The sequence below is a fragment of the Bombina bombina genome, chromosome 2 (genome assembly GCF_027579735.1).
Source record: "Bombina bombina isolate aBomBom1 chromosome 2, aBomBom1.pri, whole genome shotgun sequence".
NCBI classification, from domain to species: Eukaryota; Metazoa; Chordata; class Amphibia; order Anura; family Bombinatoridae; genus Bombina; species Bombina bombina.
In genome coordinates this window covers 408,469,813-408,485,625 of record NC_069500.1, presented here as the reverse complement: position 1 = coordinate 408,485,625, position 15,813 = coordinate 408,469,813, and the positions used below count along the sequence as shown (strand labels likewise).

At 37.1% G+C, this 15,813-nt stretch overlaps 1 protein-coding gene across 5 annotated transcripts in view; it reads left to right on the top strand.

Moving 5' to 3' along the window:
* Window positions 1-15,813, top strand: part of TANGO2 (transport and golgi organization 2 homolog) — a 542,315-nt gene that overhangs the window by 137,860 nt on the left and 388,642 nt on the right. For 4 of the 5 annotated variants that reach the window (XM_053701903.1, XM_053701902.1, XM_053701904.1 and 1 more), the window contains one exon: window positions 12,442-12,508. The exons of the other annotated variant lie outside the window; for it this stretch is intronic. The gene's annotated coding sequence lies outside the window, so the exon portion shown is untranslated. Of the gene's footprint in view, window positions 1-12,441; window positions 12,509-15,813 lie in introns of those variants that run through there. 5 annotated transcript variants of the gene reach the window in all.

Here is a 15,813-nt window from a genome sequence, read left to right as displayed (position 1 = left end):
ATTTTATAGGTAAGTATTTAGATTTAAATAGGAATATTTTAATTAATAATATTAATATTAGATTTATCTTAATAAGTGTTTAGTTAGGATGTTAGAGTTAGATAGAGTTATTATACTTAATATATATATATATATATATATATATATATATATATATATATATATATATATATATATATATTATAATAACGATATTAACTATATTAACCCTAATATAATTAGGGTTAATATAGTTAATATATATAATATAATAACTATATTAACTATATTAACCCTAATATAATTAGGGTTAATATAGTTAATCTAGCTGGCGGCGGTGTAGGGGGATTAGGGGTTAATACATTTATTATAGGTGGCCGCGATGTAGATTGTAGGCAAAAGAGCAGTTTACTTCGTGACAAAGCCCCGCCAAAAGCCCTTTTAAGGGCTGGCAAAAGAGCTGAATTCTTTGGGGCATGCCCCGCAAAAAGCCCTTTTAAGGGCTGGCAAAAGAGCTGTTACTTTGGGGCAATGCCACGCAAAAAGCCCTTTTCAGGGCTATTTGTAGGGTTAGACTTAGGTTTAGTGGTAGGGATAGTTTAGTATTTTAGGGGTTAAATAATTTAATATAGATGGCGGCGGGGTAGGGGGATTAGATTAGGGGTTAATAATTTTAAAATAGATAGCGGCGGGGTAGGGGCTCACTTTAGGGGGTTATAGATTTAATATAGCTGGCGGCGGTTTAGGGGTTAATAACTTTATTAGGTAGCGGCGGGCTCCGGGAGCGGCGGTTTAGGGGTTAATACATATTTTATTGTTAGGATAGTGAGGGGGGATAGTGGATAGAGGGTTAGACGTGTCGGGCTATGTTAGGGAGGCGTGTTAGACAGTGCGGGTGATTTAGACTTTAGTCAGGTTTTGTAGGCGCCGGCAGTTTCTAACGTGCCGTAAGTCACTGGCGACGCCAGAAATTTGTACTTGCGCAGATTTCTGGACATCGCTGGTTTATCCGACTTACGGCACATTAGCATCTGATGGCGCCGTATATGGAATAGCTCGAGTTGCGCGCTGAAACTGCGGGCGACGCTGGTTCTCTCGCTTGCGCCGCAAACTACGCCGTATATCGGATCGCACCCTTAGTTGTTTAATATAGCAGTAAGAAAATTATTCAATTTCTTCCTATCCTCCTTATTATCTATTACTTGTAATATATTGGCCCAAAAAGGCTTTCATTTTGGACAAAACCACATAATGTGTGATAGCGAACCCTTATCCCCGCAAATTCTCCAGCAACTATCTTGGGTATGGGGGTAATTTTTTTTAATTCTAGTAGTTGTAAGATACCACCTTGTTAAAATCTTTAAATTTTGTTCCAATATTCTAGCTGAAATAGAAGATTTAGCTGTGTGGTGAAATATAGTTAACCAAGTCTTGGGGTCTATTTCCAGTTCTAATTCCATTTGCCAATTCTTAATATAAGGAGGGGGGGAATCCATACTATCCTGTAGAATACTATATGCCTTAGAAAGGATATGTTTTATATTCACTCTAGAATTACATAAATTCTCCATTTTTGTTAATGGTCTGAATATCTTATCCTTGTCCTTAGCTGTTAAGACATAGTGGAATGCTTGGGAATAAATAAACCAATCGGTTACTTCATTGAACCCCTTCTCCTGTAGTTCTTTCTGAGTCTTTAATTTCCCCCTTCTGTTAGATCTATTATTCGGTAATTATTATCATTTTCATCCCCTTTGAATTGTCCAGCTAGAAATTCTTTATTCTCCACTAGAGCTAATAATGGGAATGGAATTGATGAAATATCCCCTTTTTTCCTAATCTGCTTATCCCATGTATTAAAACTTTCTTTCAGGATACTATAATTCTCTATCCTTATAGATCTGTCCTTTGGTTTTAACCAGCATTGGTTACTTATAGACTTCCTGTCTATAAGATCTACTTCTATTCTCACCCAAATTTTCGCATCCTTTTTAACATGCCACGCTATTACCCTTTGAATAATGGATGCCTGTCTATATTTAACCAAATTGGGAAGGCCCAATCTTCCCGCTTGTCTTTTCCTAAGCATAGTCTCTGTACCTATTCTTGGATGCACTTTACCCCATACATAATTGTTAATTATTCTTTGTAATTCTTCCATATAATTAGTTGGCAGGGGGATAGGCAAAGCCTGCAGTAAATACAGGAATCTAGGTAAAACATTCATCTGAATAATATTTATCCTCCCCAGCCATGATATCATTTTAGGGAACCAAGATAGGTCATTTGTTATAGCTTTTTTTTAAAGCTTATATAATTAAAATCATACATTTTACTCACTGATTTGGTTAAAAATATCCCTAGATATTTCAGAACTTCCATCCTTTTAAAAGGTGAAATCCTAGATATGCATTCTTGTATCTTATCATCAATTTCCACATGCATTATTTCAGACTTACTCATATTAACTAAGAAATTAGACAATGACCCAAATACCTTAAATTCTTTCAACAATTCTTCAATTGATTCAGCAGGCTCGGATAGGGACAGGAGGATATAATCTGCAAATAAAGAGACTTTATACTCATTATCTCCTATATTAATCCCCCTTATGTGTTTGTTTTGTCTAATACGGGCTGCTAAAATTTCTATAGTTAAAGTGAATAATGTTGGTGAAAGTGGGCAGCCTTGCCTCGTCCCATTATGTATGCCAAATCTATTAGAGATTTTTCCATTTATTTTTATCCTTGCTGTTGGATTTGAATATAATGCCATTATTCTCCTAATCATAATCTGGTTGAAGTTAAATAGACTTAGTGTACTTTCCAGGAATGACCACTTAACACGGTCAAATGCTTTTTCTGCATCCACCGATGGGATATTTTTCAGTTGTACATATTCTAATAAATGTATGTTTTTAATAATGTTATCTCTAGCTTCTCTATTCTGGACGAAGCCCACTTGATCCAAATGTATAATACGTTCCAGAATGCTCTTTAAACGGTTAGCTATAATCTTTGCATAATTTTTTAAATCTAGATTTAAAAGTGATATAGGTCTATAATTTTTCACCTCCTCCTTACTTTTGCCTGCCTTGGGAATCACTATTATGTTATCCTCCTGCATTTCTATAGAAAACTTCTTCCCTTCATCTATTGAGGCAAATAGTTTCAGTAGGTAAGGTGACAAAATGTCCTTGTAATTTTTATAATAGGGAGCCGTATACCCATCTGGGCCTGGGGCCTTTCCTTCTGTTAGACTCTCAATGGTCTCTTGGATTTCCTGGAGCCTTATTGGCTCATCTAACTTTTGATTTTCAAGGTCTGTAACTTTTTTTAATCTGAGCTTATTTGAATAGGTTCTCCAGTCTATTTCTTCTCTGGCTTGAGATTCTATATTATATAGGGATTTATAGAAGTTTTCAAATTGTATACTGATCTCCTTTTGTTTCTTACAGAGTTTTTTATTCTCATTCTTTAGTTTATAAATACCATTTACATATTTCTTTTTTCTTAATAGCTCTAGCCAAAAGTCTTCAATTTTTATCCCTTTCCATATAATACTTACGTTTTAACCAAATTGCTTTCCTTTTATTTATACTAGACCAATATTCCTGTATAGACCTCCTTTCTTTCCCTAAGTCTTCTAAAATATTTTTATTGTCTGGATCTTGTTTATGACTCTTCTCCAGAATATAAATCCTATTCATTGTCTCCAAGAAAGATTTTTCCCTTAGCCTATTTTGTACAGCCCTTAATTTGATTAACTCTCCCCTCAAGACGCACTTATGTGCGTCCCAGAGTACTGCTGCTGAAATATCATCATCTGTATTATTAAGGTTAAAAAATTCTATTATTAGTCCTGCTATCCTGTCTATCTTCTGGTTTCCTTAATATGGAGTCATCTAATCTCCAGTTGAACTGTTTTTCCTCCTGAATACCCCAATTTAATTTCAGCCTTACCGGGGCGTGGTCTGACCATGTCATTGGGAGGATCTGAATTTCCTGCAGCATTGTTAGTCCTTTTTAAGTCTATACAAAAGTAATCTAGTCTCGAGTAGGACATATGTGGATGTGAGTAGAAAGTATAATCTCTTTGGTCCGGATGGAACATTCTCCATGCATCGTACATAGCTATCTGTCCTAAGCAATTGTTAACTTGGTTAACAATGTACTTAGGTGTGGTAGATTTTTTTTGAGTTATCTAAATTTGGTTCCAATGTCACATTAAAGTCTCCCCCCATTATAGTAGCCCCCTCTTGGAAATCCAGAATGAAATTAGTTATTTTCTTAAAGAAAACATTCTGCTTAATATTTGGGCCATACACATTAAATATTTTCACAGGTTCCCCCTGGAGAATGCCTTTTATTCCTATGTATCTCCCCTCCTTATCTTTTACTTGGTCCCTTAATTGGAAATTCAGGTTTTTGTGGAAAAGTATACAAACCCCATTCCTCCTGGCTCTATCCGAAGACATCCTGGGATATTTGTTTTAATACCATATCCCTTTCTTGCCTTGCTTTGTTATAGTTTGCCCAGTTTATATCCGATGGGTTGTTATAAAGCTTCCTATAAGCATTTTTAACTTGGTTAGATAGTTGTATATCCCTGGCTAATGCTTTCTTTTTTTCTACCATGCACATATGACTTAATTTCTCCCCTTAATACTGCTTTTGATGCTTCCCAGAATTCAAATATGCGATATTATTCGTACAATAGTCTCTCCATTTCTGTTTTAGCCAGTAAGAAAATCTGGTATTATAATAGAGATAACGTGGGAAGGGAATGGTTTGAGTCCCAGTTTCAGGTCTGGTCCTTATCTGAAAGGAGAGTGAAATGATCGCATGATCTGAGACTGAGATATTGCTTATCTGTGGTTCAATCTGCATTATAGAAAGGGATTCAGCCACCAATAGAAAATCAATTCTTGAAAAAGATTTATGTGACTTAGATTTGCATTTAAAAGTAAGAAGGTTTGGGTTTTTAATGCGCCATATATCTATTAACTTGAGTTTATAACAATTTTTTTTAAATATTTAGCTTGTTTATTATACTCTCATATTTTTTATTGAGAATCTTTCTATTTCTATAAGTAAAGACATATTAAAATCACCCCTACGATTAAATTCGCTGATGTGAATGGGAATAATTTTATCTTAATTTCCCCCCAGAATTCCTTAGAGAATTTATTTGGGGCATAAATATTACAAAGTACAAATTTAACTGCGTTAACCTGAATCTGAACAATCATATACCTTGCATCTTTATCTAATTCAACTTTAATGATCTCGTAATTTTATATTTTTACTTATGAGAATGGCTACCCCTAGTTTTCTACTTGTACAATGGGTCGCTATCACCTCACCGACCCATTTTGCGTTTAATTTAGGAATTTCGATCTCTTTTAAGTGTGTTTCCTGTAGGAAAGCAATACTCGGGTTTTGTTTACCTAATTTTTTAATTATAAGTTTACGTTTGATCGGTGAGGTGATACTGCCTATATTCCAAGAGAGAACATTCAGGTCATTTAACATGATACAGCCTCACTTTTTTTTTCCCCTGCCCCCTTTTCTTCCCACTTTCTATCCCTGTCCAGAGATAGTATCAACATTACAACATCTAGCTGGGAGGGGAGGAAGAGAAAAAAAAAAAAAAAAAAAAATTCACATCCTATCATGTATTTTGCGATATACTTATATAATAATTTTACTTCCAGATTAGAAAAGGAAGAGAGGGGGCGCCCTAAGTGTGAAAGAGGAGATGTGACCAAATAATCCTATATTTATCTATCTAAATATTATAAAATAATATTAACAAATTTAAATAATACTAAGGTGATATATCAAAGCAATATACTGTGTAAACCTGTATCAATGTGGTACAAGAATAATATATCATACAATGTGCAATGTTAAACAGTGTTAACCAATAACAATGTGATACAAAGTAATGCAGATAATAAAAAAGACAAACAAGGTGATAATAAAGTGAATGTCTCTATTGAGATAGGAGGCAGCTATCTGTGATGATCCAGGCCAGGATCCAGGAGCGGCAATCTATGAAAAGAAAAAACAGAAGCGCCACATGGCCCAATATTGTTTGGTCCGGAACTAGTAGATCTTAAAGTAATGAGTAAACTCACGTTTAGTAGAGCACCTCAATTAGTGCTAAAAATGCGGTCTGGGATCTATTCAGTCACCCAGAAGACCAACTTCCTGCACAGGAACTGATGTCTGTATAGACAGAAGGGAGACACAGGTGCCTATATGGCCTAGTATTGTTGGTACAAGGGTGTCAATACAAGCATAGAGAAGAATGATACTCACAATGTATAAAGCACCTCTTGTGATGCTATAGAGGCATGAAGGGATCAATTCAGTCACCCAACAGACTTGTGGCCAGACATCCAAGTGGATTCAGAGGTGCAGAAGGATCCCACAGTTGGCCAAAAAAGGAGATATTCCTCAGGAGAAGGATAAAAGATATATATCCCAAAGAAAGATGCAGCAAGTGTTCAAAATATTAAAAAATGACTTTAATAAAATTATAAAATCACAGGCAACGCGTTTCTCAGCCAATGGCTGTTTCATCATTCATGAAGCCTGATGAAACAGCCATTCGCTGAGAAACGCGTTGCCTGTGATTTTATAATTTTATTAAAGTCATTTTTTAATATTTTGAACACTTGCTGCATCTTTCTTTGGGATATATATCTTTTATCCTTCTCCTGAGGAATATCTCCTTTTTTGGCCAACTGTGGGATCCTTCTGCACCTCTGAATCCACTTGGATATCTGGCCACAAGTCTGTTGGGTGACTGAATTGATCCCTTCATGCCTCTATAGCATCACAAGAGGTGCTTTATACATTGTGAGTATCATTCTTCTCTATGCTTGTATTGACACCCTTGTACCAACAATACTAGGCCATATAGGCACCTGTGTCTCCCTTCTGTCTATACAGACATCAGTTCCTGTGCAGGAAGTTGGTCTTCTGGGTGACTGAATAGATCCCAGACCACATTTTTAGCACTAATTGAGGTGCTCTACTAAACGTGAGTTTACTCATTACTTTAAGATCTACTAGTTCCGGACCAAACAATATTGGGCCTGTGGCGCTTCTGTTTTTTCTTTTCATAGATTACTTCCAGATTAACTTTTACCATATCTAAAACCTGTTGCGAATGGTCTTATCCTAATATTCTTTATCTAATCCTGCATTTTATTGATATTTATTTAGAGTTTACAAATTCTTTTGCCTCAACTGGGTCATTAAATGTATATCTATTACCATTCTCCTCTACTATAATCTTAGCTGGGTACAACATACAAGCTTTAAGACCTTTCTTAATCATATATGTACATAGTGGAGCCATAATCTTCCTTTTTTGTGATGTCTCCATGGAAAAATCTTGAAACAACAAGATTTTTTTTCCTTTTATAGTAAATGTTTCTGTTTTCCTAAATAATCTTAGTAATTCTAGCTTGTCTTGGTATCTTAATAATTTAAAGATACACATTCTGGGTCTGGAGATGTTACCTTCACTAGGGCTCCTGATGCCAATTCTGTGTGCTCTTTCAATAGGGAGGGGAAGGAGATGGGAAGGGAATCCTAAGGCTTGAGGTAGTACCCTACTAGTGAATTCTATTAGGTTCACATATTCCAGTGTTTCGGGCAGCCCAATTATTCTTATATTATTACATCTGGAGCGATCTTCCAGTTCCTCCAGACAGACTTGCATGTTGTGGATTTTGGATGCTTGTGTTGTTAATACTGATTCTTGTGTGTTAACTGTGTCTTCTAAATTGGAAACTCTATTTTCCACCTCTGTCATCCTAGCGGCAAATTGTTTAACCTCAGTATTTAGTGTAGTCAGATCAGTGGATATGCCAAATAGTTATTTTTTAATAATATCAAACTGTGGGGAAAAGAGATTACTTAACTGGGCTACCAGGGTTTGCATGTCAAAGGGGGGTGACGATGCTTCAGCAAAATCAGAACTGGTATCAGTAACCCTAGTTTTTTTATCTTTAGATTTAACAGGCATTGTGGGAGAATGGTGTTTTACCTGCATGACCATTTTTTCCATTTAAATAAGTGCAAAAAAAAGGGTGTGTGTAACGTGCTAAAGTTGGTGAAAAAACAAAAAACAGCAAAAAGAGAGGGAAAGGCCCCAGAGATGATGCAGGTTCCCCTTCTTTCCTTTTTTCCTTTCCCCTTTCTTCCCTTTTGGATAGGTTTAAAAGTGCTTAAAGGAGTCCCCTAGGGGATTATACTGATGTGTTAAGTGTCTGAATCGAGTATATAGTGTTTATTAAGCCTGTATCAAAATATTATTTAGTTCCTGGTACCAGGCCTCCCCTATGCTAGTATTAGTTTTTTTTATTTAATTATTAAGTTCCAGGTTCCCTTCTAGTTTCCACAATAATCAGTTAGAACTTCTCAACCTATTACATCAGTAATATCTAGCTGCGTACTGAGTGTCTAGTTCAGTACTGCCAAAATTTGGTCTTTCTGTCTAATACATTTATGGTATATAACAGTCAGATACGAATGATATAGGCATACACATATTGACATTTCAACTTGATATTAGATATTTCCTCTTTCTTACTCATTACTGTAGCCCTTGCTATCTGTTCATATGAATAGTGTTTCACCCTTAGTTTTAACTCTACACATCAGATATATGGCAACTAAAAAATGTCCCATGTATTATTGGCAAGTTTCACAGACACCAGGGTTGCTTCCTTTTAAATAGTCTCTCACCCTCTATAATAGTCTCTTGTAAGGGTTTTTGATTTCCAGAAAACAGTCTATTTAGCAGGATGCAAGACAACTACTCCTTTTGGATATATATTAGGATCTATACCATAGAATGTCTCTTACAATCCCAATAATGTACCAACCAGAGGCCTAGGTTCTAACCAGCTTGTATGCAAGGTTGGCTTCTAAGTAATATAAGGACACTTCTACCAAATACCTGACCGTCCACAGAACACAGATAACATAATTCTTGGGAGCAATGCCATATCCTCGGCCGGTTACAGTCACAAGCAGTCTATGCTAGAGGCACTGAAACAATATAATGCAGCTTTAAATTCCTCCTGCCTTTCTCCCAGGAGATCAGTTATCAATTACAGTGCCCGGTTATATTGTAACAACATTACAGGTACATATGGCAACAATGAATCAACAGACCTGAGCTCTGTGTACTTTTCCTTGGCCTTTCACCAGGCGTCTTTCGTGGAGGTTTACTCAGCTTGCTGCGGATAAAATTTATAGTGGGTGATTCTCTGTACACCAGCAGGCGAGCCTTCACCTCTTTCTTACTGCCCAGATGTTCCTTTCTTTTGGAATCTAGTTTTCCTTATCCATCAAGTGCTTGGCTATACACAGCCAATTAGCTGACCACTAATACAGCTGCACGTGAAGCGGGTCCTGAGCAATTGAGATAGTCAGACTCCGGATCATTGCTACCGGTCTATGACATAGGCTGGTCCATTGCGATTGCAATCAATAGATTCTCCCTTATTTGTATATGACTTCTCAGGTGGAAGAAGTTTGACAATAATCCTGGAGCTCCACGTCTACCCGGTTCTGAGTGAGCGCCAGTTACTTGCCTCCTCCCCCAGAGCACCGCAGTTCGGATGACTGGATACCTGTTAGGCACTGTCGGGGTTTCGCTGCAGCAGGTCCCTCTCTGCAGTAGCTGCCGGTCCCAGGCGCACCGCTTCCAGCCTACACAGGGATCACTCTCCCACTCCCAATGCGGTAAGTACCACGAGAGATCCACCTGCACACACACAAACCTGATCGGCCGCTGCAGATATACACTTCCAAGGATTCTTCCTTCCTTATGGGCAGCTTGCGGGGTTATACCCCGAGGGAGATAAAAAACATTCTGCAATCGGATCACAAGCCGTGTCGGCTTTAAGGAGACTCCAAGCTTGGGCGGGTCGTAGCCTCACAAAGCGCCACACATCAATCCTGGCAAGCTCTCCAGGGCAAGTGGCTAGGAGCGGGCAGACGATGAATTAGTGTCCTCTCACGACACCTGTGTGCAGGTATTCTGCACAGCACCTCCCCCAACGGAAGTCTCTCTTATATTTAGCTTCCTAAGTATACACAGAGATACTGACTCATATATGAAAAATGGGAAGGTCAACAACTAGTTATTATGGTACAGACCCATTAAATAGTTATCAAACATAAGTCAAGAAGAGGAAGAGGTTTATAATAAAACCTCATAAAAGACTGGGAATTCAGCACTCTTTTCAAATAAAGACAAAAGTTGTATTAAAACCTATTTAGGTCTGTGAAAGCACTTTTGAGACCTACATCCTGTGCATAGTTAGCTACAGTATCTATATTGGCACTACAAGTTTCGGTATATTTCAAGAAAGTTTCAGTTTTCACTAACCGCATGTCTTTACACACGGACCGGTCCTAGCATTTAGAATTATATGTATATATTTCATATTTTGTATCTAATGTTTTTAACCAGAATATTCACTTTATCCATTTGATTGGATGCTGTAATTTCAACAGGCCTGCGCCCAACACAGTGTGAGAATTAAAATAACCTTTTTTTCATATGTAACAATTGTTGCTTTTGTCCTTATTTGAAAAGAGTGCTGAATTCCCAGTCTTTTATGAGGTTTTATTATAAACCTCCCTCTTGACTTATGTTTGATAACTATTTAATGGTTCTGTACCATAATAACTAGTTGTTGACCTTCTCATTTTTCTCTTCCTCTTCTTGACTTATGTTTGAGATATATATATATATATATATATATATATATATATATATATATATATATATATATATATATGTATATGTACAATGCCTTGCAAAAGTATTAACCCCCCTTGGCATTTTTCGTGTTTTGTTGCATCACAACCTGGAATTAAGATGGATTGTTTGAGGATTTGCATCAATTAATTTACAGAACATGCCCACAACTTTGAAGATGATTTTTTTTTTTTTTTTTTTATTGTGAAGCAAACAACAAATAGGACAAAATAACAGAAAAAGTAAATGTGCATAACTATTCACCCCCCCCCCTAAAGTCAATACTTTGTAGAGCCACCTTTTGCAACATTCACACCTCCAAGTCGCTTTGGATAAGTCTCTGTGAGCTTGCCACATCTAACCACTGGGATTTTTGCCCATTCCTCCGTGCAAAACTGCTCCAGCTCCTTCAAGTCTGACCACAGATTTTCTATTGGATTGAGGTCTGGGCTTTGACTAGGCCATTCCATCACATTTACATGTTTCCCCATAAACCACTCAAGCGTTGCTTTAGCAGTGTGTTTGGGGTCATTGTCCTGCTGGAAGGTGAACCTCCATCCTAGCCTCAAATCATGCACAGAGTGGAACAGGTTTTGCTCAAGAATATCCCTGTATTTAGCACCATCCATCTTTCCCTCAACACTGACCAGTTACCCAGTCCCTGGTGCTGAAAAACATCCCCACAGCATGATGCTGCCACCACCATGTTTCACTGTGGGGATGGTGTTCTTTGGGTGATTTGATGTGTTGGGTTTGCGCCAGACATAGCGTTTTCTTTGATGGCTGAAAAGTTCAATTTTAATCTCATCAGACCAGAGCACCTTCCTCCATACATTTTGGGAGTCTTCCACATGCCTTTTCGCAAACTCAAAACGTGCCATTTTGTTTTTTGCTGAAAGTAATGGCTTTCTTCTGGCCACTCTGCCATAAAGCCCAACTCTATGGAGGGTATGGCTTATTGTCGTCCTATGTACAGATACTCCAGTCTCTGCTGTGGAACATTGCAGCTCCTCCAGGGTTACCCTAGGTCTTTGTGCTGCATCTCTGATTAATGCTCTCCTTGCCCGGTCCGTGTGTTTTGGTGGGTGGCTGTCTCTTGGCAGGTTTGCTTAGGTGTTGCAGCCTCTGGGGCCTTTCAAAAAAGGTGTATATGTAATGACAGATCATGTGACAGATTGCACACAGGTGGACATCATTTCACTAATTATGTGACTTCTGCAGGTAATTGGTTGCACCAGAGCTTTTTATGGGCTTCATAACAAAGTTGGTGAATACATACGCACATGCCAATTTTCTGTTTTCTATTTCTAAAAAATAGTTTTACGCATATATTTTTCTCATTTCACTTCACCAACTTAGACTATTGTGTTTTGATCCATCACAAAAAATTCAGATTTATAAAACATTTAATTTAAGGCTGTAATGTAACAAAATATGTAAAAAGTCAAGGGGGTGAATAATTTTGCAAGGCATTGTATGTATTTATATATATATATATATATATATATATATATATATATATATATATATATATATATATAATCAACACATACATAAACCATGAAAAATATTATAAATATGAATTTCGACTGATTAGAGAGTGTACATAAGGTATCATTTTTATTCACAAGGATAAAGTATTGACAACATTTTTTTTTCTTTCAGCACTTTATTATTCACCGTGAATGTAAAGGAACAGCTTCCGGAACAGTTTACATTGTTTACTATTAAAGTAAGAATTTTTTTAACTACATGCTACATGTCATAGCTTCTAATGTTGATAGGGTGTCCTGATGATTTTTTTATTTATTTGTTCTACAAGTTAAAATAATAATAATAATAAAAAAAAAAAAATAATTAATAAATATATATATATATATATATATTTATATATACATACACATATAGATACACTCGCGCGCACACAAAGACACACAGTCATTGATTTAAAACTAGAGTATTTGCATAATGATTACCAATATTACCTGTTATGAGATAGCAGAGAAAACACACTCCGTGAGCGTCAGTGCACCTTCAGGCTGCCCCTTCAAGGAACTACCCAATAAGCTTAATAGTTTTTTTTTTCTTTTTTCTTGTGTTACGTTATTTTGTATTTTGTTTTACCCCTGCTGGAAAGATTATGGGGAAACCTTTTGTGTTCTGTATTTGTCCAGAAGGAGTTTCCCCATATGTTTAATGTAAATTGAGCAATTCCTTAGTTATAAAGACTGATTTTATATATGATATTTTTCAAACACAAGATATTGCAAAAATACTTCTTAGTGAGTTTAAAATTAACTTTTAAATTTACTTAAAGGGACATTCCTGTCAAAATTTAAATTAGAAGCATGTTTGCTAATACTGTACATGTATATTACAAAAATGCTTCTATTCATAACTGAAATGCATCCATGTGGATTCCAATTTTGGTTGGAATATCCCTTTACCTACATTTTTATGTTTGAAGCCTTCATGTCCTTAGCTATAATTGGAGATATTTAAATGGAAATAAAAAGTCAAAAATATACTTTCATAATTCAGAAATAACATGCAATTTAATTTTTTTTTATAATTGTCTTCTATTACCAAAGTACCTTTTTGTTCTCTTGGTAGCCTTTGTAGAAAACCATAAGTACATATGTTCATCAGCAGCAATACACTACTGGCAGCAATTTGGGGATTGGTGACAACACTCATGTCTTTTGTCATTTGCTCACCAGATATGTTCAGCTAGCTCCCAGTAGAGACTTTAACTATGTGTTCAATCAATTTGAGGGGTTAAACCTGTAGTTATATAAAAGCAACACTGGAAAATATAATGCTCTAACATATTAGAGCAATTTTATTTTTGCACTTTTAATGATGTGGCTGTAAGATTGTGCATTTTTAATAGTATATGTGTGTATGTGTGTATATATATATATATATATATATATATATATATATATATATATATATATATATATATATATATATATATATATATAATGTGTGTCTTGTTTTTTTTTTCCCTATATGTTTCTTTTTCTTCTTATTTTAATACTGGTTGAAATGGATTCATTGTTCTTACAAGAAAAGAAAAGAATATAATCTGAGTTACAGATTTTTGTTGTTTCAACCGCTTGTTAAAGTTGTATGGCAGTGATGCATAGTTTTTAGTTCAGTATCTAAAAGTTTTTCTGGCTGCTGTTATACATGTGTAATTTTAAGTACTTTTTTTTAAATGTAGTGTCTTTTAAGACCCTGGCCTGGCCCTGCTTCAGTATTTTTGGAAGCAGGAGTAAAACAGCCTATCAGAGGTGTTATTGCTAAAGCCAAATAAGAGTGCACATTTCTGTCCCGATTTCACAGAACCTAAGGGGGTTTTTGGAAGACTAAGCAATATTAATAGAATTTTTTCTTTTACAAGATACGACGAGTCCACGGATTTCATCCTTACTTATGGGATATCGCCTCCTGGTCAGCAGGAGGATGCAAAGAGCACCACAGCAGAGCTGTATATATAGCTCCTCCCTTCCCTCCCACCCCAGTCATTCTCTTTGCCTGCGTTAGTGATAGAAAGAGATAAAGTGAGGTGTTAGTTTAGATTCATCAATCAAGAGTTTATTATTTTTAAATGGTACCAGTGAGTGCTATTTTTCTCAGGGGTAAAGCTACAGGTTTTTCAGCAATGGGAACTGGGGAGATTCTACATTCTCTCTGCGCCTCCCATACTGTTTGCTGCCCTGCTGATGGTCTTAGAAGATATAATCTAAGATCCTGTTTGTCCCCACAGATCTGCAGGAGGTGATAAAAAGGACCTCTTCTTCGTGTGGGACAGGTTCATGCTGCACTCAGCATTGAGGTATGTACAGTCTTTTGATTCTGGGGAGACGATGTAGCTCAGAACAGACTGGCCATTATTTCCTACACCAGGAAGGGGTAATCAACTTGCAAGAGTAATTTATATGCATGGATGTTTTCCCCCCTTTATTATGTGAGCTGGAGAATTCAACTGTGAGGCGATAACAGTGGGCTTTTTAAGTTATTAGCCTGGTTACATTGCGATTGCACATTGAATGTGGGCTTGACGCTGGGGGACTGTTTAGGTAGTCTTACTCCGATTATTATGCCTTAGCATTTGACAGGCACAGGACTTTTCAAGGGGGCACATAGTTTATTCAAAAGTGGCACATTGTTTATTCCTAAGTCGTTTTCTTTTCGACATTTGTAATCCCCATGTGGTTCTCCTTATCGGAGTTAGACTACCGCCCACGAAGGACGGGGCTTAACGTTTGCGCGCTAAGCCGCGCAGTTAGTGTTCCGGGTTCTGACAGCAGTGTACCTCGAGGCTCCGGTGTTTTCCTAAGTCCGCTTGTCTCAGTCATCTTCACAAGCGGTCTTAGGCATGCAGTTCACAGAGTACTATTTGTTGGCTCGTGGGGACAGGTAGGCGCCGCAGCAGAGCTGTGGCTAGGTACAAGTGTATTTTCTGTCCATCAGATTTTTCACACTTTTAGCGGGTAGATCATATTAGCTGCTTGTAAGAAAAGCTAGTGTAACCTAACGGTGCTTCCCTGCTTTTACATGTGAGTGCTGCACAGTAAAAAATTGTAACGTTTTATTTTTTAAATTTGCATACAAAGAGAGAAGCGCTCTACCAGGAACGAACAACAGCTCAGTGGCTTGTTCTATGGCGATTTACCACCCAGAGGCAGCTTCTTTTAGACCAGTGTGCTTTTCACAGAAGAAAACTTTCCTGAAGTATATCAGTCTGATCCCGCCAAGTAAGGTCAGTCCAGCCCCGAAATACCAGGCAATTCTCCTCTGAACAAGGAACATGACAACCCCAGACGATCGTTTCGGCCTACTATGGGCCTCGTCAGTGAGGTGCAGCCACATTCCTCTAAGCACACTGGGCAAGGAGTCCACGTCTGGTTTCCCCCATCACCCATAGGGAGACTTCCCCAGGGTTATAATAATTTGCATACAAAGAGAGAAGCGCTCTACCAGGAACGAACACCAGCTCAGTGGCTTGTTCTATGGCGATTTACCACC